The sequence below is a fragment of the Delphinapterus leucas genome, chromosome 2 (assembly GCF_059928025.1).
Source record: "Delphinapterus leucas isolate spDelLeu-1000000601 "Yukka" chromosome 2, BTC_Dleu_Yukka2, whole genome shotgun sequence".
Classification (NCBI taxonomy): domain Eukaryota; kingdom Metazoa; phylum Chordata; class Mammalia; order Artiodactyla; family Monodontidae; genus Delphinapterus; species Delphinapterus leucas.
In genome coordinates this window covers 80,723,911-80,739,943 of record NC_143130.1, presented here as the reverse complement: position 1 = coordinate 80,739,943, position 16,033 = coordinate 80,723,911, and the positions used below count along the sequence as shown (strand labels likewise).

The 16,033-nt window shown below is 39.8% G+C and overlaps 1 protein-coding gene across 11 annotated transcripts in view; it reads right to left on the bottom strand.

Annotated features, from left to right (window-relative positions):
• The window catches only part of ZNF280D (zinc finger protein 280D), a 131,097-nt gene extending 120,008 nt beyond the window's left edge, over positions 1-11,089 (bottom strand). For 6 of the 11 annotated variants that reach the window (XR_016392093.1, XR_002645399.2, XR_002645400.2 and 3 more), the window contains exons 1-2: positions 10,932-11,089; positions 3,499-3,649 (exon numbers count right to left, since the gene is read on the bottom strand). The gene's annotated coding sequence lies outside the window, so the exon portion shown is untranslated. The remainder of the gene's footprint in view (positions 1-3,498; positions 3,650-10,931) is intronic. The other 5 variants (XR_016392095.1, XR_016392098.1, XM_022579570.2 and 2 more) reach the window with 2 other exon arrangements.
• Between the last annotated feature and the right edge of the window lie 4,944 nt (positions 11,090-16,033).

The window sequence follows — 16,033 nt, the reverse complement described above, 5'->3', positions numbered from 1 at the left end:
CCTAGGAAAAACATGAGACCGTGAGGCAGGGGTGGTAGAAGTGAAAGCTGTTTACAGATATTTTAAAGTTTGTCATAAGAAAAAAGGCAAGAGTGTGACTTGTTCCTTGTGGCTCAAGTGATAATAACGATAACAACACTGCTAATATTTACTTGTTTTGAGTAAACTAGAGAATTTCATTCCTAGTTTGAGCTTCAATACAACTACTTAATTCATTACATACTATTATAAGTTATAATAAGTTATTATTTATAATAACAATTATTACCATTTGCTAATTAATTAAATACATGCATCCAATGCATTTCATCCAATCCCCAAAAAACTCTATGAGGCAGACACCATTAGTGTCCCTGCTTTACAGCCGTGGAAACTGAATTACAGAGATTAAGCACCTTACCCAAAGTAACAAAACTAAGTGGCAGAACAAGGATTCAAACCCAGGCACTTTGAAAGCCAGAGATTTCAGCCACATATTATTTGCCTCCACCAGGAACAAGACCAAAATAACAGGGAGGCAGATTTCATATAAGAACAAAACAATCAGCAGTTAAAATATCAGGAAATGAGATAAACTTGAGATGTGACAGATCACCAAAGAAAAATATGAAAAGTTCAAACATTATGCAATTGAAAATGGTCACTTTCAAGATCCCCAAGGATCCTTCCAACCCTAATATTGTAAACATATTCATCTAGTATTTGTAAATTTTTTGCCTAGACTGAAAGAAAAGGGGGATTTGTCATATTTCAGTAAAAAAACTGCCCTAATTGAGAATGCTGAATTATGAAAGTTCATTTTGGAATTAGAAATTAAGAATTTTAGTAATCTACCTACTATACCCAAAGATTTTCTAGAAACTCTCAAGTACAACGTAAAGAATGAAACAACACTGAGAATGAAATTCTTGAGTTTATTCGAAGCAAGTAAATTCCTGAAAAAAAAAAATAACAGTTGATAATTTTTTTTTTTTGGCCACCCACGTGGCATGCAGGATCCTAGTTCTCCCTGACCAGGGACTGAACCTAGGCCCCCCCCGCAGTGGAAGCGTGGAGTCCTAACCACTGAATTGCCAGGGAAATCCCCAAAAATTTTAAATAAACAATATAAATTGCATTTTAATAAGTAAGTCTGTTTGATGGCTTAACTCAGAACTCCCAACAATATCAAGATCTATTTAACAGATACTGATTCAGAGCAAACATCTCAAGTATCAAATCATCATGACAAACCAACTTTCTAGAATTTTAACATTTTTGTTAACACAAAAAATGTTAATGTAATATTAATAAGTAGAAAGCCTGTGCTTGAGCAGACTACTTAAATCTACAAAGCAATCCAAATCAGTACAATCATTAAAAGTTCCTATGTACTGATAAAAGCAACCCTTCTTTACAACAAGGTATGGGGAATCTCTCTTTGCACCATCTCCACTTGGTCCAAGTATTCTAAAACCTCCTGCTGATCCTGATCCAGGCTGCAGCAGTTACCACCACCCACTCTGTCAGTCAAAACTGAGCTAAGCACAGCAGGACAGCTACATTTTCTACCACACAGTATTCTGCTGAAGGTATCCATCTTAAAATCCCAATAATCTTTCCAACAGCCAAATCAAATAACCCTTTCTTCCATTTTCATTTTCCTTATCTTGCATCAATTTTAACCCAATTTCTTTTTTTTTTTTAAACCTTTTATTTATTTATGAGGGTATTTATTTTTGGCCATGCCACACAGCATGCAGGATCTTAGTTGCCCGATCAGGGATCGAACCCACGCCACCTGCAGTGGAAGCACAGTCTTAACCACTGACCCCCAGGGAAGTCCTAACCCAATTTCTTGAGACATGCTCCTCAGTAATTTTCTCTATGCCAATAGACTGGTTCTCTATCCATCTCCTCCTTTTTAACTCTTTACAGATTCTTCATATTCTCTTCCTTCTTAAACAATGTAAAATCAGGTTCTATAAAGTTTAGACCTTAGCCCTACATAAATTGTTTCCTAAAAGACAAATCTAATAAACTTCATAGTCTTAGCTATCAGTTCTCAATAGCAGCCTATAAAGTCATCAAATATTAACTTCCAACCCTAACTTCTTAACTATGTTTCAGTCCTTCATCTCTTAACTGCTGAAAACTGCTATATGGATACTTAAACTCACCTCAAATTCAATATTTCCAAAACTGAACATTAACTTTCCCTCAAAAATTAGTTCTACAGCATTATTCATAATAGCCAAAAAGTAGAAACAAGCTAAATGTTTATCAACTGACTGATGAATGGATAGACAAAATGTGATACATCCATACAAGGGAATTAAAAAAAGACGAGGTACTGATATATGTGACAACATGATGAACCTTGAAAACATTATGCAAAGTGAAAGAAGTCAGTCATGTTATGCTTCCATTTGTATAAAATGCCCAGAATAAGCAAATCCATAGAGCAGAAAAGAGATCAGTGGTTGCCAGGGGCTGGGGGAGAGGGAAGAAGCGGGGAGAGACTGCTTAATGGGTAAGGGTTTGAGAAACTGAGAATATTCTGGGATTAGATAGCATTGGTGATTGCACAACATTGTGAATATACTAAATGCCACTGAATTGTACACTTTAGTCAAGAATGGTAAATTTTATGTTAGATTAATCTTACCCCGATTTTTAACAATTAGTTCTACTTTTGCCTTTCTCTTTTTCCTCAAATGAAACTGTCACCCTTTTGCAGTTTTTTTTCAATGTTTCCCTCTTTCATTCATCCTATCAATTCCCCAGTCCTATAGTCTTCCTTCAAAATATTTCCCACGACCAACCTTGCCTTTCCATTCATAAGTACTTGTTCAGGCCCTTAGAACCTCACACCTATAGCACCAGATTTACTTTATAAGATTCACTTTACACTGTCTCTCAGCATCCGGATCTATCTGCTTTCATCCATTCAATACAGAACCACCAAATTAACAATTTCCTAAAATAATGCTTTTATTGTGTCACTTATCAATTCCAAACTCTTCAATAACTCTCCACCAACGCATGCAGAGCTTGGTTATACTAGTACCAGAAGCTTCCAGAATGCAGTGAGGCAGAGAATAGACCAAATGCTCTAGGAGCTGGCACTTCCACCAGAGGTTGTGCTGCCAGGCCTGCACTGTCTAACCCAAAGAGAAGAGAACACAATTCTGAGCTAGAAACGCTGAAGGTGAAGTGAGGGAAGACCACAGTATCACACCTTACAAAATGAATATGCAGTGTCTGGCACCCAGTATTACAATGAATGAAATGAACTTTTTCTGAAACTCAATTTCCTCATCTATAAAGGATAATACCACCCATCTCCAAATACTATTTATTTTGAGGAGGAAATATAACCATGAAATACTTTATAGTCACTAAAACACTACAATAAAAGAAATGAAAAATTAGAAAGGTATCTTGTGTTATAACTTCTCAAAAAAACACAAATACTAACAATGTAGTGTCAAAAGTAGTGTCAATTTTCTTATTTACCTTTTGCTATTCAATACAGTTGGGAGATATATTATTTATTTTTCCTCATGGAATTTAACAAAGCCACTTCCGTGGTGCATTTTGTTCCATGAGGACCTTTCTATCAGCAGTCAGCAATCCTGTATAGTTCAAAGTCAGATAATCTTAAACCCTGAATAGGAAAAGCAAAATGAGTGAGTAAACAAAGGAGATAGGGATTAGGATATACCTAAAATCCCCAGACCTCTCCCAAACCCTCCAAGTTTTGCTTCTCAAACTTGCCAAAGGTTAAGAACAAATACCCACAAAATAAGGAACACATGGGTAGAGCCTAGAAGCAAGGAGCAAATTATTTCATAGACTAATGATCTTTGCTTTGGTTAATATCCCTCAACTGAAAGGCATTCAGGCAGCTGTCATGCTGAAGAAATCAAACCTGGCAAAAAAAAAAAGAGTGTAGTTGATTAACTTCTAAGGATGAAGCCTACAAACCCAACCTGAGAAATTCAAGAAATATATATTAATTTACTTAAAAGTGACTGTAACAAACCCATTGCATATTAACACAAATACTTTTATAAAAAATAGCTGTATTTTCCAAAACAAAAATTTAGAGGAGTGGCATTGTTTTCCATTTTTACAATCTCATTAATTTTAATATCTGTGTTCATATAGACAGCTGGATTCTCTTATCTGCTTCTGTATTCAATCTGTTACACCACCTTGTTCTGTTGAAGTGAGGAAAATCCAGCTTCATAAGATACGTACGTGGAAAAGGGAGGGCCTTGTAGAACCCTTACTCCATTAGAGATGGAGTGCAAAAGGGTGAAAAAAACCTATCATAGTAGTAGGAGGAAAGCAGTGCTGCAAAGCAGTGGAACTCCGCACCTTACTGTCCAAACTAACCATTAACCTTCAGCACGCTATCAGAGTCCATAGGTTCAGTTTTTAATTTCCTTTCCTTAGCAGTTCTAGTTTTAAAAATTGACATTTTATGACTTTGTTTCCTAGAGATCTTCAAACAACAAAGGGAAAAGTAACTTATTACTTTAAAATAGAATAAAACTCATTCTATCTTACAATTACTAGGTGAGCCCATAGACTCCTTTTATAAATCTAAGATACATTATGGGATATTAGTGATTTTATTCTTCCTACACCTCAAAATATTTTGCTAATTCCATCATCCTAGGTGTTATTTCACCACTGGGCATCAATTTTTCCCAACTATGCTTTAAAAAAACTAAAATAATAAGAAAACAGAAGAATGTTTTAATTGCCTAGAAGGATAATGCGAGAGTGAAATAAATCATCACTAACACATTATCCTTCACCTTTCTTTTCTTGAGTTTTCCTATTGTTTTGCACAAAATACTGCATCAGCTTCCCAAAAGGTACAGAAGACTCAAGGCATTATCTTTGTAGTCTGTGTCAGGAAGTAAAAACTTTACTTCTACCCTTTTAGGTTGCAGTATCTGGGGCCTATGAATTAAATTAACAACAGACAAATCAACAGGAGAAAAAGCACAAAATTTTTATTAATATTTACATACACTGGAGTTCACAGAAAAGAAGTAAAACTCAAAGAAACAGTTAGACTCAGGGTGTATATACCATTTTAACAAAGGAAAGGGAATTGGGGCTTTGAGAGACAATAAATCCTGGGGAAGAAACTAGGAAATACGTGGCAGAACTAATGGAAGATAAGTGTTATTTTAGTTGGGTCTGTTTATGCAAACTCATCTATCAACTCTCCATCTTAGGTGATAAGAGTCACTCTTCCTTTCCTGGTGCAGTAAGGTAAGAACCTTCACAAAAAGAAATGTATGCCCTGCTTTTAGGCAGTTAATTTTGGGTGGGGCGGGGCGGGGCATGGGAAGAGGGCTCTTCCTGCATCTGTTGGTTCTCAATTGCCTTCTGCTCAAAATAATCCTTATGTCAAAGTGGCATATTTTAGGGTGGCAGATCCTTTCATCTGCTTTAGTTTTCACTATTGTTATGAACTCAGAACTTTTTATTTTCTGTTCATAATGGACAGAAGAAAACTAACAGAGGAGACATTTCAGAATTATTAGATGAAACTAAAGATAAATGCAAAGGTAGATAGCAAGCACTTCAAACTGTAATAATGACAGTGAACTTTGGGAAATCTCAGACTAAATGTAATTAGACTAAGTCCCTAGATAGATTTTCTCAAACTCAATAATCAACGAGTGAACAATATATTTCTAAAAACTAAAAGGAAATACAGTATTCTCATTCAGCAGGAAGAACTTCATCATGCCATGTTTTTACAAAAATGCAGGACCATGCTATTTTGTTAAAAGGATATGTGACAGTATTCTTTCATCCTTCACGTTTGTGGGCTAAAATTTAACTTGATACAGTTCATAAGTGGAGAAGTGTTGAATGCAGGTGTATACAATGGTGACTAGAAGGAAATAGATGATGCAGAAATTTTAATTCATTAGATTGATTATTCTAATTGGTGTCTAGAAATCTAAAACTGAAAATACCTTGCAATTATGAAGCAAAGATAGCCATCTTCAACAAAAATTTAAACCATACAAGTTTTCAAAAAATCCTTCAAATGTTGCATCTGATGATGCACACTGCAAAAAGAAGATCCAGAATAAGCAAGAACCTACTGGGGAAGTATCTGAAATCTCAAATCACTATGTTCCAGGTTCACGTATGACAGTTGATGAGTTACTCACATGCAGACAATGTTGCCCATTTCAGGCAAGCTTCAATCCGGAAAAATATAGACTAAAAATCTGGGCAACATGTGACAGTGTAACACTGTAAGCTTGAAAAATGCATATCTACACAGTGATTCAGAAAAGGGGTGAGAGCAGAACCAAGATTATTACAAGAATTGACAAAAGAATTTGAAAATTCTGTCAGAAATACAACTTGTGACAAATTTTTATAAGTTTAGAATTGGCTTAGTATTATCTAGTGAGAGATTTTCCTCAGTTGGCAATATCAGGAAGAACAAGGTTGAACTTCTGTGAATTTTCACAAAGGGAAAGGAAGAGAAGTCAACTGCACATAATCTGGTTTTCAAATATATTTGATGATTCTTACTGTCCTAAGAAAAACTAGTACTCTTCTCAGCTCAATGCATTCTCAAGCATCAGTTAGTTGTTTTTTGTTTGTTTGTTTTTTTCGGTACGCGGGCCTCTCACTGTCGCGGCCTCTCCCGTTGCGGAGCACAGGCTCCGGACGCGCAGGCTCAGCGGCCATGGCTCACGGGTCCAGCCGCTCCGCGGCATGTGGGATCCTCCCGGACCGGGGCACAGAACCCGTGTCCCCAGCATCGGCAGGCGGACTCTCAACCACTGCGCCACCAGGGAAGCCCATCAGTTAGTTTTTAAAAATCCTGCATAAGTTTACCTGGAGAGAGTTGTATTGTATAAAAAGACTAAAGGAGGGATAGACACTGATTAAGAAAGCTAGAACCTATCCAGTTGACTGCTGAACAACACAGGGGTTAGGAGCACCAAGCCCCGTGCAGTTGAAAATCAGTGTGTAGTAGTTGGCCCCTCTGTATGCATGGTTCGGCATCCATGGATTCAACCCAACTGCTGATCGTATAGTACTGTAGCACTTTTATTGAAAAAGAAAATCCACGTGGACCTGCACAGTTCAAAATCATGTTGTTCAAGGGTCGACTGTACTTGCAAAATAATGACTTGAAGATGATGGCCTATGACTGATATTATGATCACTGTATGGGGAAAGTTTCAATTACAAAACTGTAAGTTACCAAGAACAACATTCCTCATGCAACTAGGAGAAGCACTTGCAGGAACTATAAGAGAATTCTGTCTTACCCTCTAGCTACAATATTCTTGTGCACAAGTGTAAGAGGGAAGAATAAAGGAAGATGCTCTCTTTGTGAGGGTAAAAAACTAAAAAAAAAAAACAAAAAATTGTGGGCTACAATTATAGTATTTGCCAAGAGCAGTCAAATGTGATGCATATTAATTTTAGGGGTAGTATTTAATTAGATGCATGAAATATATTTTTTTGTTTCTTATTTTTCTAAGTATATACAAAAATATTTGCTATGTTTGAATTCTTATTAAAAGCTCTAATAAGTTGTTTTACATTACCCCTTTATTCTTCTGTTAATTATATAAATTATATGATATAAAATTATATAAAATATATAAAAACATTTTAAATATAATTTAAAATGTTTAAAAAATAAAAGTTCCTTTTCATCTAGAAGATAAAGAGTGGTATCTATTTTTCCTGTTACACTGAGAATTAAAAGAATCCTTAAAACAAAACTGCTCTGCAAAAATCAATAAAAATCCCAAACACACATTTTTGAAAAAAGTTACCAAGTAAATCAAATCATTATATATTTTTAAAACAACTTGACTGAAAAATCAATATTTTTGAGTCCTCTGAAGCAGGAAAAAATGAACTATTCAGGACTATATATTTAATTAGTAGGTCAAAAATATTTCTTATCATTCAAAAGTTACTTTTGAGATAACAAAATATATTGTCAATAATCTCCAATTTCCTGTCATCTAAAACTATCATTTACTTTCTATTTAAAACTGTTATTCCGCATAGGTACATCCCCTGCCCAATTAGTAAAGAAAAAGAAATCTTGGTATGGTTCTAAATGTTCTCTTCAATAAAGAAAACAGTGTGGGAGACAAGGGTACAAAATTATTTATTCCTTTCCTTTGACCTCCTCTCCCTTACTAAGAAAGCCAATGCTGGGTAGTAAAACATTGGACTGAAGAAGCAGGACTGGACGAGATAGCCTAACTGGAAAGAATGAGTTGAAGTGGGGATGCTGAGGTTTGTAGTCCTCCAAAACCAAACTACCCCAGAACTTTCTTTTTCTCACAGCTCACTACGCCTACAAGGGTCTTGAGCAAACTTTCAAAGGAGGCAAAGTCTGATATCTACTTTCTGTCTCCTCTCCCCTAGCCACTGTAGGCTCTGATGTCAACTAGAGCAGCAATTCCAAGTTTCCTAAACTAGATAAGTTAGTTCTATCCTTCAAAACTGCTCCCCTCCTTCATCCCCAAACACCCATTTCTAGACAGTTGCTCCCAACTATGTTATCAGATTACTGCAGTAAAACTCTTACCAAATACTAATGCCAAAATATCACCCCATAGACTATCTGCTAATTGCAAAGGGAAATACTTACAATGGGAAGATAGTCTGTCACCATCTTATCCAAGAGATCAAATTTAGGATTACCAACAGGATAACCCCACTTTACGTGCCTTCTGATGTTGTATAATGAGCAGTACACTGCATGACTTGTGAAGTATTCTTGCCAAAAATATTTAACCTGATCTACTCAAGCCTTTAGACCTAGGTTCAAGTTTAAAGGAAGTATAGGGGACACAGGGTACAGTTAAACCCCATGAGGAAGAAACTGTCAGTAAAATACAGAATGTAGGTTATTCTACAAGCCTACTGGCTTGGTCTCTTCAAAAGGTCAATGTCATTTAAAAAAAGAGGAAACTACACTAAATTAAAAGGAACTAACACAAATGTAATGCATGATTGTTCCAAAATAAATGACTAAAAAGAACATTTTGGGGACAACAAGGAACATGTGAAGAACATGTGAATACATACTACATACATGCATTAGATTATCAGGGATTATGTAGGGATTATTCTTAACTTTAAGTGTGATTATCCTATTGCAGTTACATAGAAAATTGACCTTAATCTTATGATATACATACTGAGACACACACAGTACTTCGGTGTGAACTGTCGTGATGTATGAAATATGTTTTGAAAATGTTCACAAAAACAACCGTGAGATAGGTGGATAAAGCAAATGTGGCAAAACAGTAACAACCGTAAAAACTAGGTGGTGGGTATGAGAGCTCAACCCGGCTATTCAACTTTTCAATGTCTGGGGGAAAAAATAACATGAAAACTTAAATAACAAGAAGTTAAAAAGCTAAGAAATGAACTCTTAAAAATAAAAATGTGAAGGAAGGGGCAACTTAATAGTGCTTCTTAAATTTTGTAGGTGAGCCTCCTTTGCTCTTTTCCTCAATCACTTCATTCTCACAAAAAATAAAACATAGTGAATGGAGCACTGAATGAGGAATCAGAAGACCTAAGGTTCTAGAAAAGGCTCTATCACTTCCTAGCCATGACTTCATTACAAACCTCTCACCCTGAGCTCTCTTTCCTAACCTTCAAAATCAGTTCTAGCAGCAAAGACCACTGGGTTAGGAAATACGTATCATCCTGTAACAATGACCCATACAAATGCAAGATACAATTAGAATCGTACTTGTACGATGTTTTAAAACATCGAGAGCACACAGCCCCAACTTAACTCTCTAAGCAAACCAGGCACAGTAAGTTTCTGCTTAGAGACAGCCTGAGTTGGCACAGTAATCCCCCAAAGCAGGACACCTCACAATTGCAGAGAGGTGGCTTTTGTACTTTAAATCGCTCCTCTAATGCTTCTATTTTATGTTTAATGCCGCTAAAAAACGTCAAATTCTTAAAACACAGTTCAAACCTGAAAACAATAAATAAATCAGGTTTAAGTTCACAGAATTTTTTTTTAAACAATTCTTGGCAAACAAAGAGAACCCCCTGGAACGAAGGTCTCCCGTGCTCGTAGAAGTGGGTTCACTTTGACGTTTCTCCTCTCTAGCCGATCGCTCCATAAAAGCGTTAACACTTGAGATAAGTTGGGAGGAACTCCGTCCATCTCTAGAGCCGGATAAAACCTCAGAATGAGATCATTCTTTCCGTCTCACGAAGCGAAACCTGCAAGCTCAGTTAGGGAACTGTGTTATCAAGTCCACGTTTCTCCTCAGGGCCCCTCTCCTACAGACAATAACGGGACGTGTAGGGCACAGCGGGGAAGTCATTTGACAAGAAAGAGGGTGTGAGCAGGTACTGACTGGTCACCCGGGCGGGGGAACCTGGGCCCTAGGGTCCCCGAGCCTCAAAGTTCGGCACCCCCTGTGGTCTCTGCCTACGACTCACGAGACTCGGGGGGAGAGCTGGAGCGAGAAAAGCACGGGTCCCCGCCAAACAGCGGCACAAAATGTACGTTAGACCAAGGGAGAAGCCTCCGGAAAGAAAAGCCCAAACCAGGCCAGGGGCAAACAGGCCCTGGGGGGCGAGGCGGGGCGGGGAAACGGCGTCGTCCGCGGCCTGCGCGGCCCCGGCCTGCCGCTCCGAGCTGGCTGCCGCGTCGCGCCGCGATCCCTCCCCCGCCAGGGCCGGCGCAAGATGGCGGTCCGGCCGCCGCCGCGCAGCCGGTCCCCTCCCCCGCGCCCTGGGCGCTCTCGGCGACCCGCGCCGGCCTCGACACCCCCAGCCCGGCGCCCCCGGAGTGAGGCGGCGCAGGCCGCGCGGGAGGGCCTCTGCCTGCTGCAGCGCGGGGCGGGCGGGGGCGGGCGGGGGCGGGGGGCGCTTACCGTGAGCGGAGCGGATCGGCCTGACTGGGGCCCTGAGGAGGAGGAGAAAGAGGAGGAGGAAAAGGAGGAGCACGAAAAACTACACAGCGGCGACGGCGGTGGCTCCCATTGCGGAGCAGGCTGCCGAGCCGTGGGCGGGGTGGGGGGGCTCTCGAGGAGCCGGCGCGCTGCCTCATGGGTAGGCTCCGGGTCAGCCTCCGCGCGTCCGGGCTCCCTTTCTTCTCGCCGACGCGGAAGGCGGGCACGGGCATGTGCGCCGCGTTGCGGATCCTCGAAGGCCCCGGCGCCCAGCTATGCGCAGGCAACGGCCGAAGGTCAGGCACTAGGTCAGGGCTGGAGCGGCCGTGGGTGCGTACTGCTTCCCGGCCAGCAATCCTGAAACCTGGGCTCCATCGAATCTGAAGGCGTGGAAACACGAGTTCCGGGGCCTCCCTGTGTGTAACAGCTAGTTCTCTGCAGGCTTGGAAAGTAAGAAGGTCTAGGAAGAGAGGCGCCATTAAAAAGAAACACCTGGGGCTTCCTTGGTGGCGCAGTGGTTAAGAATCCGCCTGCTAGTGCAGGACACACGGGTTCAATCCTTGGTCGGGGAAGAGCCCACATTGCCGCAGAGCAACCAAGCCCGTGCGCCACAGCTACTGAGCCTGCGCTCTAGAGCCCGTGAGCCACAACTACTGAAGCCCATGGGCCTAGAGCCCGTGCTGTGCAAGGAGAGAAGCCATCGCAATGAGAAGACCATGCACTGCAATGAAGAGTAGACCCCGCTCACTGCAGCTAGAGAAAGCCCGCGGGCAGCAACGAAGACCCAGCACAGCCAAAAATAAATTAATTAAAAAAAGGAAAAAAAAGAAACACTGTGCCTGAGCGGCAAAGACCACACACCAGATGAGAAAAAGAAGTGGAGAAGGTTCTTTTAATAATTGGCTACCTTTGCCAAATTTGTTTCAAACTTGAGATTTTGCTTCCATCTCCTTCAATTCCTAACTGCCATATGGATGCCTGTAATAACTAAAAAAACGAAAACAAAAGATAAGTGCATTTACAAGAACACCTGTTAAGATACTGCTTGCACAAATACTTGCAAAACATTGTACTCTGATCTGTAAGGAAAGTTTCCTCTCCCAGTTGTACTCACAAGATGGATGTCAGTAGTGGTCCAGCTCTCAAGAGTGACCTGGATTTGAAATCTTGCCTTGTTAGATCCTTAATACACACCAATCACTGTGCTCACCATTCAATCACTGGATCGTACTAATTCATCCTGCCTATTTGAAATCAGTTTCTTCTTTCTCAACCAATCTGTCCCCAGCTTTTCTCTGGCATTTATCATTACAATTGTCTCCTTATTGATTACCACTCCCAGACCAGTCTTTCCCGAAGACCACTTGAATTAGCCCTAGAAACCTGGAATGGCTACAGATGACCATGACCTACTCTTCTCCCAGCTGGGCCAGGGATAGTCCACTCAGCTTTCCCTTTCTTGTAGGCACTGCAAATAAGTTTCACAGGAAAAGAGAATAGTCAAAACAGCAAACATGGAAAGTAAAAGTTCAAAAATCTTGGAGCATTCTTAAGTCATTATATTTCAAGTGTTTCCAATATAGTTCCTAATGGTTAGCAAAGGGTGTTACAGTATGAAAGTGAACTTAAAATTTCACTCTGTATTCTACACACTGGTCCTCAGTTTGCAGAGACAGAAAGTTAATGTTAGCCTCCAGAGCTAATTTTTTTTTTGGGGGGGGGGAGGAATTTTTTTTTAATTCAAACAGAAAGTCACAAAAATTATAATCATCCTCATCAGTTCACTCAGTCCTATGTAACCAGAGCTAATTTAAATCCAGTGGGATGATTCATGCCAACCAGACTTACCAGAGACTGATATATAAACCAAATTCTTCATAACTGCCAAGAAGACCAGAAAACTGTGTACACATTTTTACTCAAAAGGAACATTTACATGAGAAGCCAAATTTTAAAGGATATCTGGTGAGTATGAAATCAACAAATTGAATGATTTATTTCACTACTTCATTCTCAAAACTCCTCCCTTGGATCTGTAACACAAGTGTCTTGGTTCTCTTGACATTATCCCTTCATTTTTAAGTGCTTCCTCTGACTTGTTATATTTTCTGCCCCTTTACATTCTGTACGGGCTAAGTATCCTCACAGTACTCATTCTCCTTAAGTGAGATCATGTGCCACTCTTTCCTGACTGTAACAGATATAGATGATTTCCCAGTTCTATTCCACAACTCTATTGTGTTCACCCAAATTCGAGTGGAATAATCATCACCACAATCCCAACTCCAAGAATAGTACAACTAGCCTAAAACTATAGTACAGCTAGCCTCACCTCCCTTTGAACCATTTATTGTTTCATAAACCAATCAGAGTGAAGACCAGGATTTTTGTTTGATTGTGAGCAAAAGAGAAGTTCATTCTTTCTCTGGATGATATGGCATTAGAATGTGAATACTGGAAAAACTACAACCTTCCTTGTGTGTGTGCTACTGAGAGCCAACTGAGAGTAAAGCTAACGTGGAGGAGGAAGGGCTGGGAGAATCAATCACAGGAAAAGGAAATCAATCCCTGAGAGCATCGTAAACCTCCAAATCAAACCCAACCTGAACCCCATTCTGCTGCTAGACTTCTCTGTTATATGAGCCAATAAATTCCCTTTTCTGTTTAAGCCTAAGGGGTCCAAAGTAAGCCACTGTGGCATAAAAATTATTTTTAGCCAAAGGCATTTTTAAAAAAATATTTAGTTGGCTGCACCAGGTCTTAGCTGCGGTACACGGGATCTTCGTTGCAGCATGCAGGATCTTTTAGTTGCGACATGCAGGCTCTTAGTTGGGACATGCAGGACCTAGTTCCCTGACCAGGGATCAGACCCGGGCCCCCTGCAGTGGGAGCACAGAGTCTTAACCACTGGACCACCAGGGAAGTCCCTAGCCAAAGGTATTTGAGTTCCTGAAATTCCTTATCTGCCTAAAAGCAGAGTCTTCCAAAAGAATTCAAGTGTCATAAATCTCCTCCCAGGGAGCAACTAGGGAAGAGTGACTTATGGCTAGAGACTATGAGAATTGTCACCACACCTAAACAGACATTGTCACAAACTATCATATCTCCCACCTATTCTCTTAAGGGCCCATTTATCTTTCCTAAAAGTCATTGCTTTTCCCATAAATGCCCTCTCTCCCGAGCCCCCCTTCTAAGAAGTTATTTGTTTTCACATAAATGCCTTTCTCCCCTTCCCCTTCATCTATTAAAATAGTATATAAGCCCCAAATCCTAACTACCCCTTTGAATCACATTTCTTTGTGAACTCCCATACATGATATGTGATTAAAATCTCTCTTTTCTCTTGCTAACCTGTCTTTTGTCAGTTTAATTTGCAGGTACCCCAAAACTAAATATAAGAGGGTAGAGAGAAAGCTTTTCCTCCTTGACAAAGCCAATATTAGTTTGGTTTTCTCTTATCTGCAACTGAAAGCATCCTAACTGGTAGAGACAATGATAAATATTCACCATCTTACCTCCCTCTGTATACCCAGGAAATCCACATTTCCTAGCTCCCTTACTTCTACATCAGGCTGTGTGGCTATTTCTGGCCAGTGGAACATAGACAGAAGCAGTGATTGCCTAATCTAAACCTGACCCTTAAAATCTCCAGTGATTTATAGTTCCTTTTTGTTTTTTGGACATCAGTCAGCCAGATACAGAAAACTCTGAGAAGCTAAGGAATGGCAGAAATATTAGATGGAAGGACCCTGGGTCTCTTAATAATTCCACAGAGCACTTTCACCACACTGATCCTCACTGTACTGATTAGAGCAAAACATAAATCTTTATTGGGTTAAGACAGTAGGATTTTAGGGTTGTTTGTTACAATAGTAACAATCACCTACTTGGATTAATAATAGAAATGGTGGACAACTATAACAAAAAATCTAAAATATGTGGCATTAGCTTAGCATAGCAGTCATGTAGGAATTAAGAAATGTAGTAGGCTGGATAACTGTAGATTCATATCAGGCAGTGGCTAAACTGTTGCCCATAATACATTAGAAAGCAGATCAGAACAAGTACATAATTTGTAGCTCTATGGGAAGAGTTCAGAAAGCAATATTAATAGTGGATGTTGGTGATTTTTTTATGTGATTAACAGGGTATTACCAGAAAGAGAAAGAGAATTAACCAATTTACAAACAGAACTGAAAGGGAACAGAGTCCAGCATTTGGGGGCCTTGCAGGGTTTGAAAACACAATACTTCTACATAAAAGGCTTTGAGCTAGGAAGCCCCAGTAGGAGTTGAAGAAAATGACAGCCTTTAGGAAAGATCAGATTACACATGTTTATTTCAGATAGCGCCTATTGTTTCAGATAGCCTCAGTAGCAGCCCTTATTTTTTGTTTCCAGCTTCACCGAGGTGTAATTGACAAAATTATATATACTTAAAATGTACAATGAGATGATTTGATATACATATTCATTGTGAAATGATTACCACAATCAGGTTAATTAACACACCCATCACCTCATGTAGTTTGTGTGTGTGTGTGTGTGTAGTGAGAAAGCTTAAAATCTACTCTTAGAAAATTTCAAGTACGCATTATGTATTATGTATGTATGTATTATGCTGTACATTAGATCTCCAAAACTTACTCATCTTAAAATTGTACCCTTTAACCAGCATGTCTCCAGAGTAGAAGCAATTAAATTGAGAGAAAGAGAGATCTAATCAAGAAAGTAGAGAAATACGGCAGCTTTTAGAACTATGTCTCCAGAGGGAATATTTCGGTACTTCAACCATGACTCCTGGATATTTATCCACCTTTTTTTGAGTGCCCCCTTTGCCTGAAGTTTCAGTGTACTTTTACTTCCAGCAGCCAAGACCTGCAGCTCTTTTTCAGAGGACTATGCTCAGGCTATTGGAGCCACTTTGCCTGCCTACACAGAGACTGGAAGTACCTGGGAAATTAGCCCGGTAAATAGGGCGAGCTCTTAACCAAGGACTGATAAATGCAGGAGTGTGAAAGCCCTAACTCCCCTGTCTTGGGTGGGAGGCATCATTTACACTCCAGAATTCTCCTGTAGGAACAGG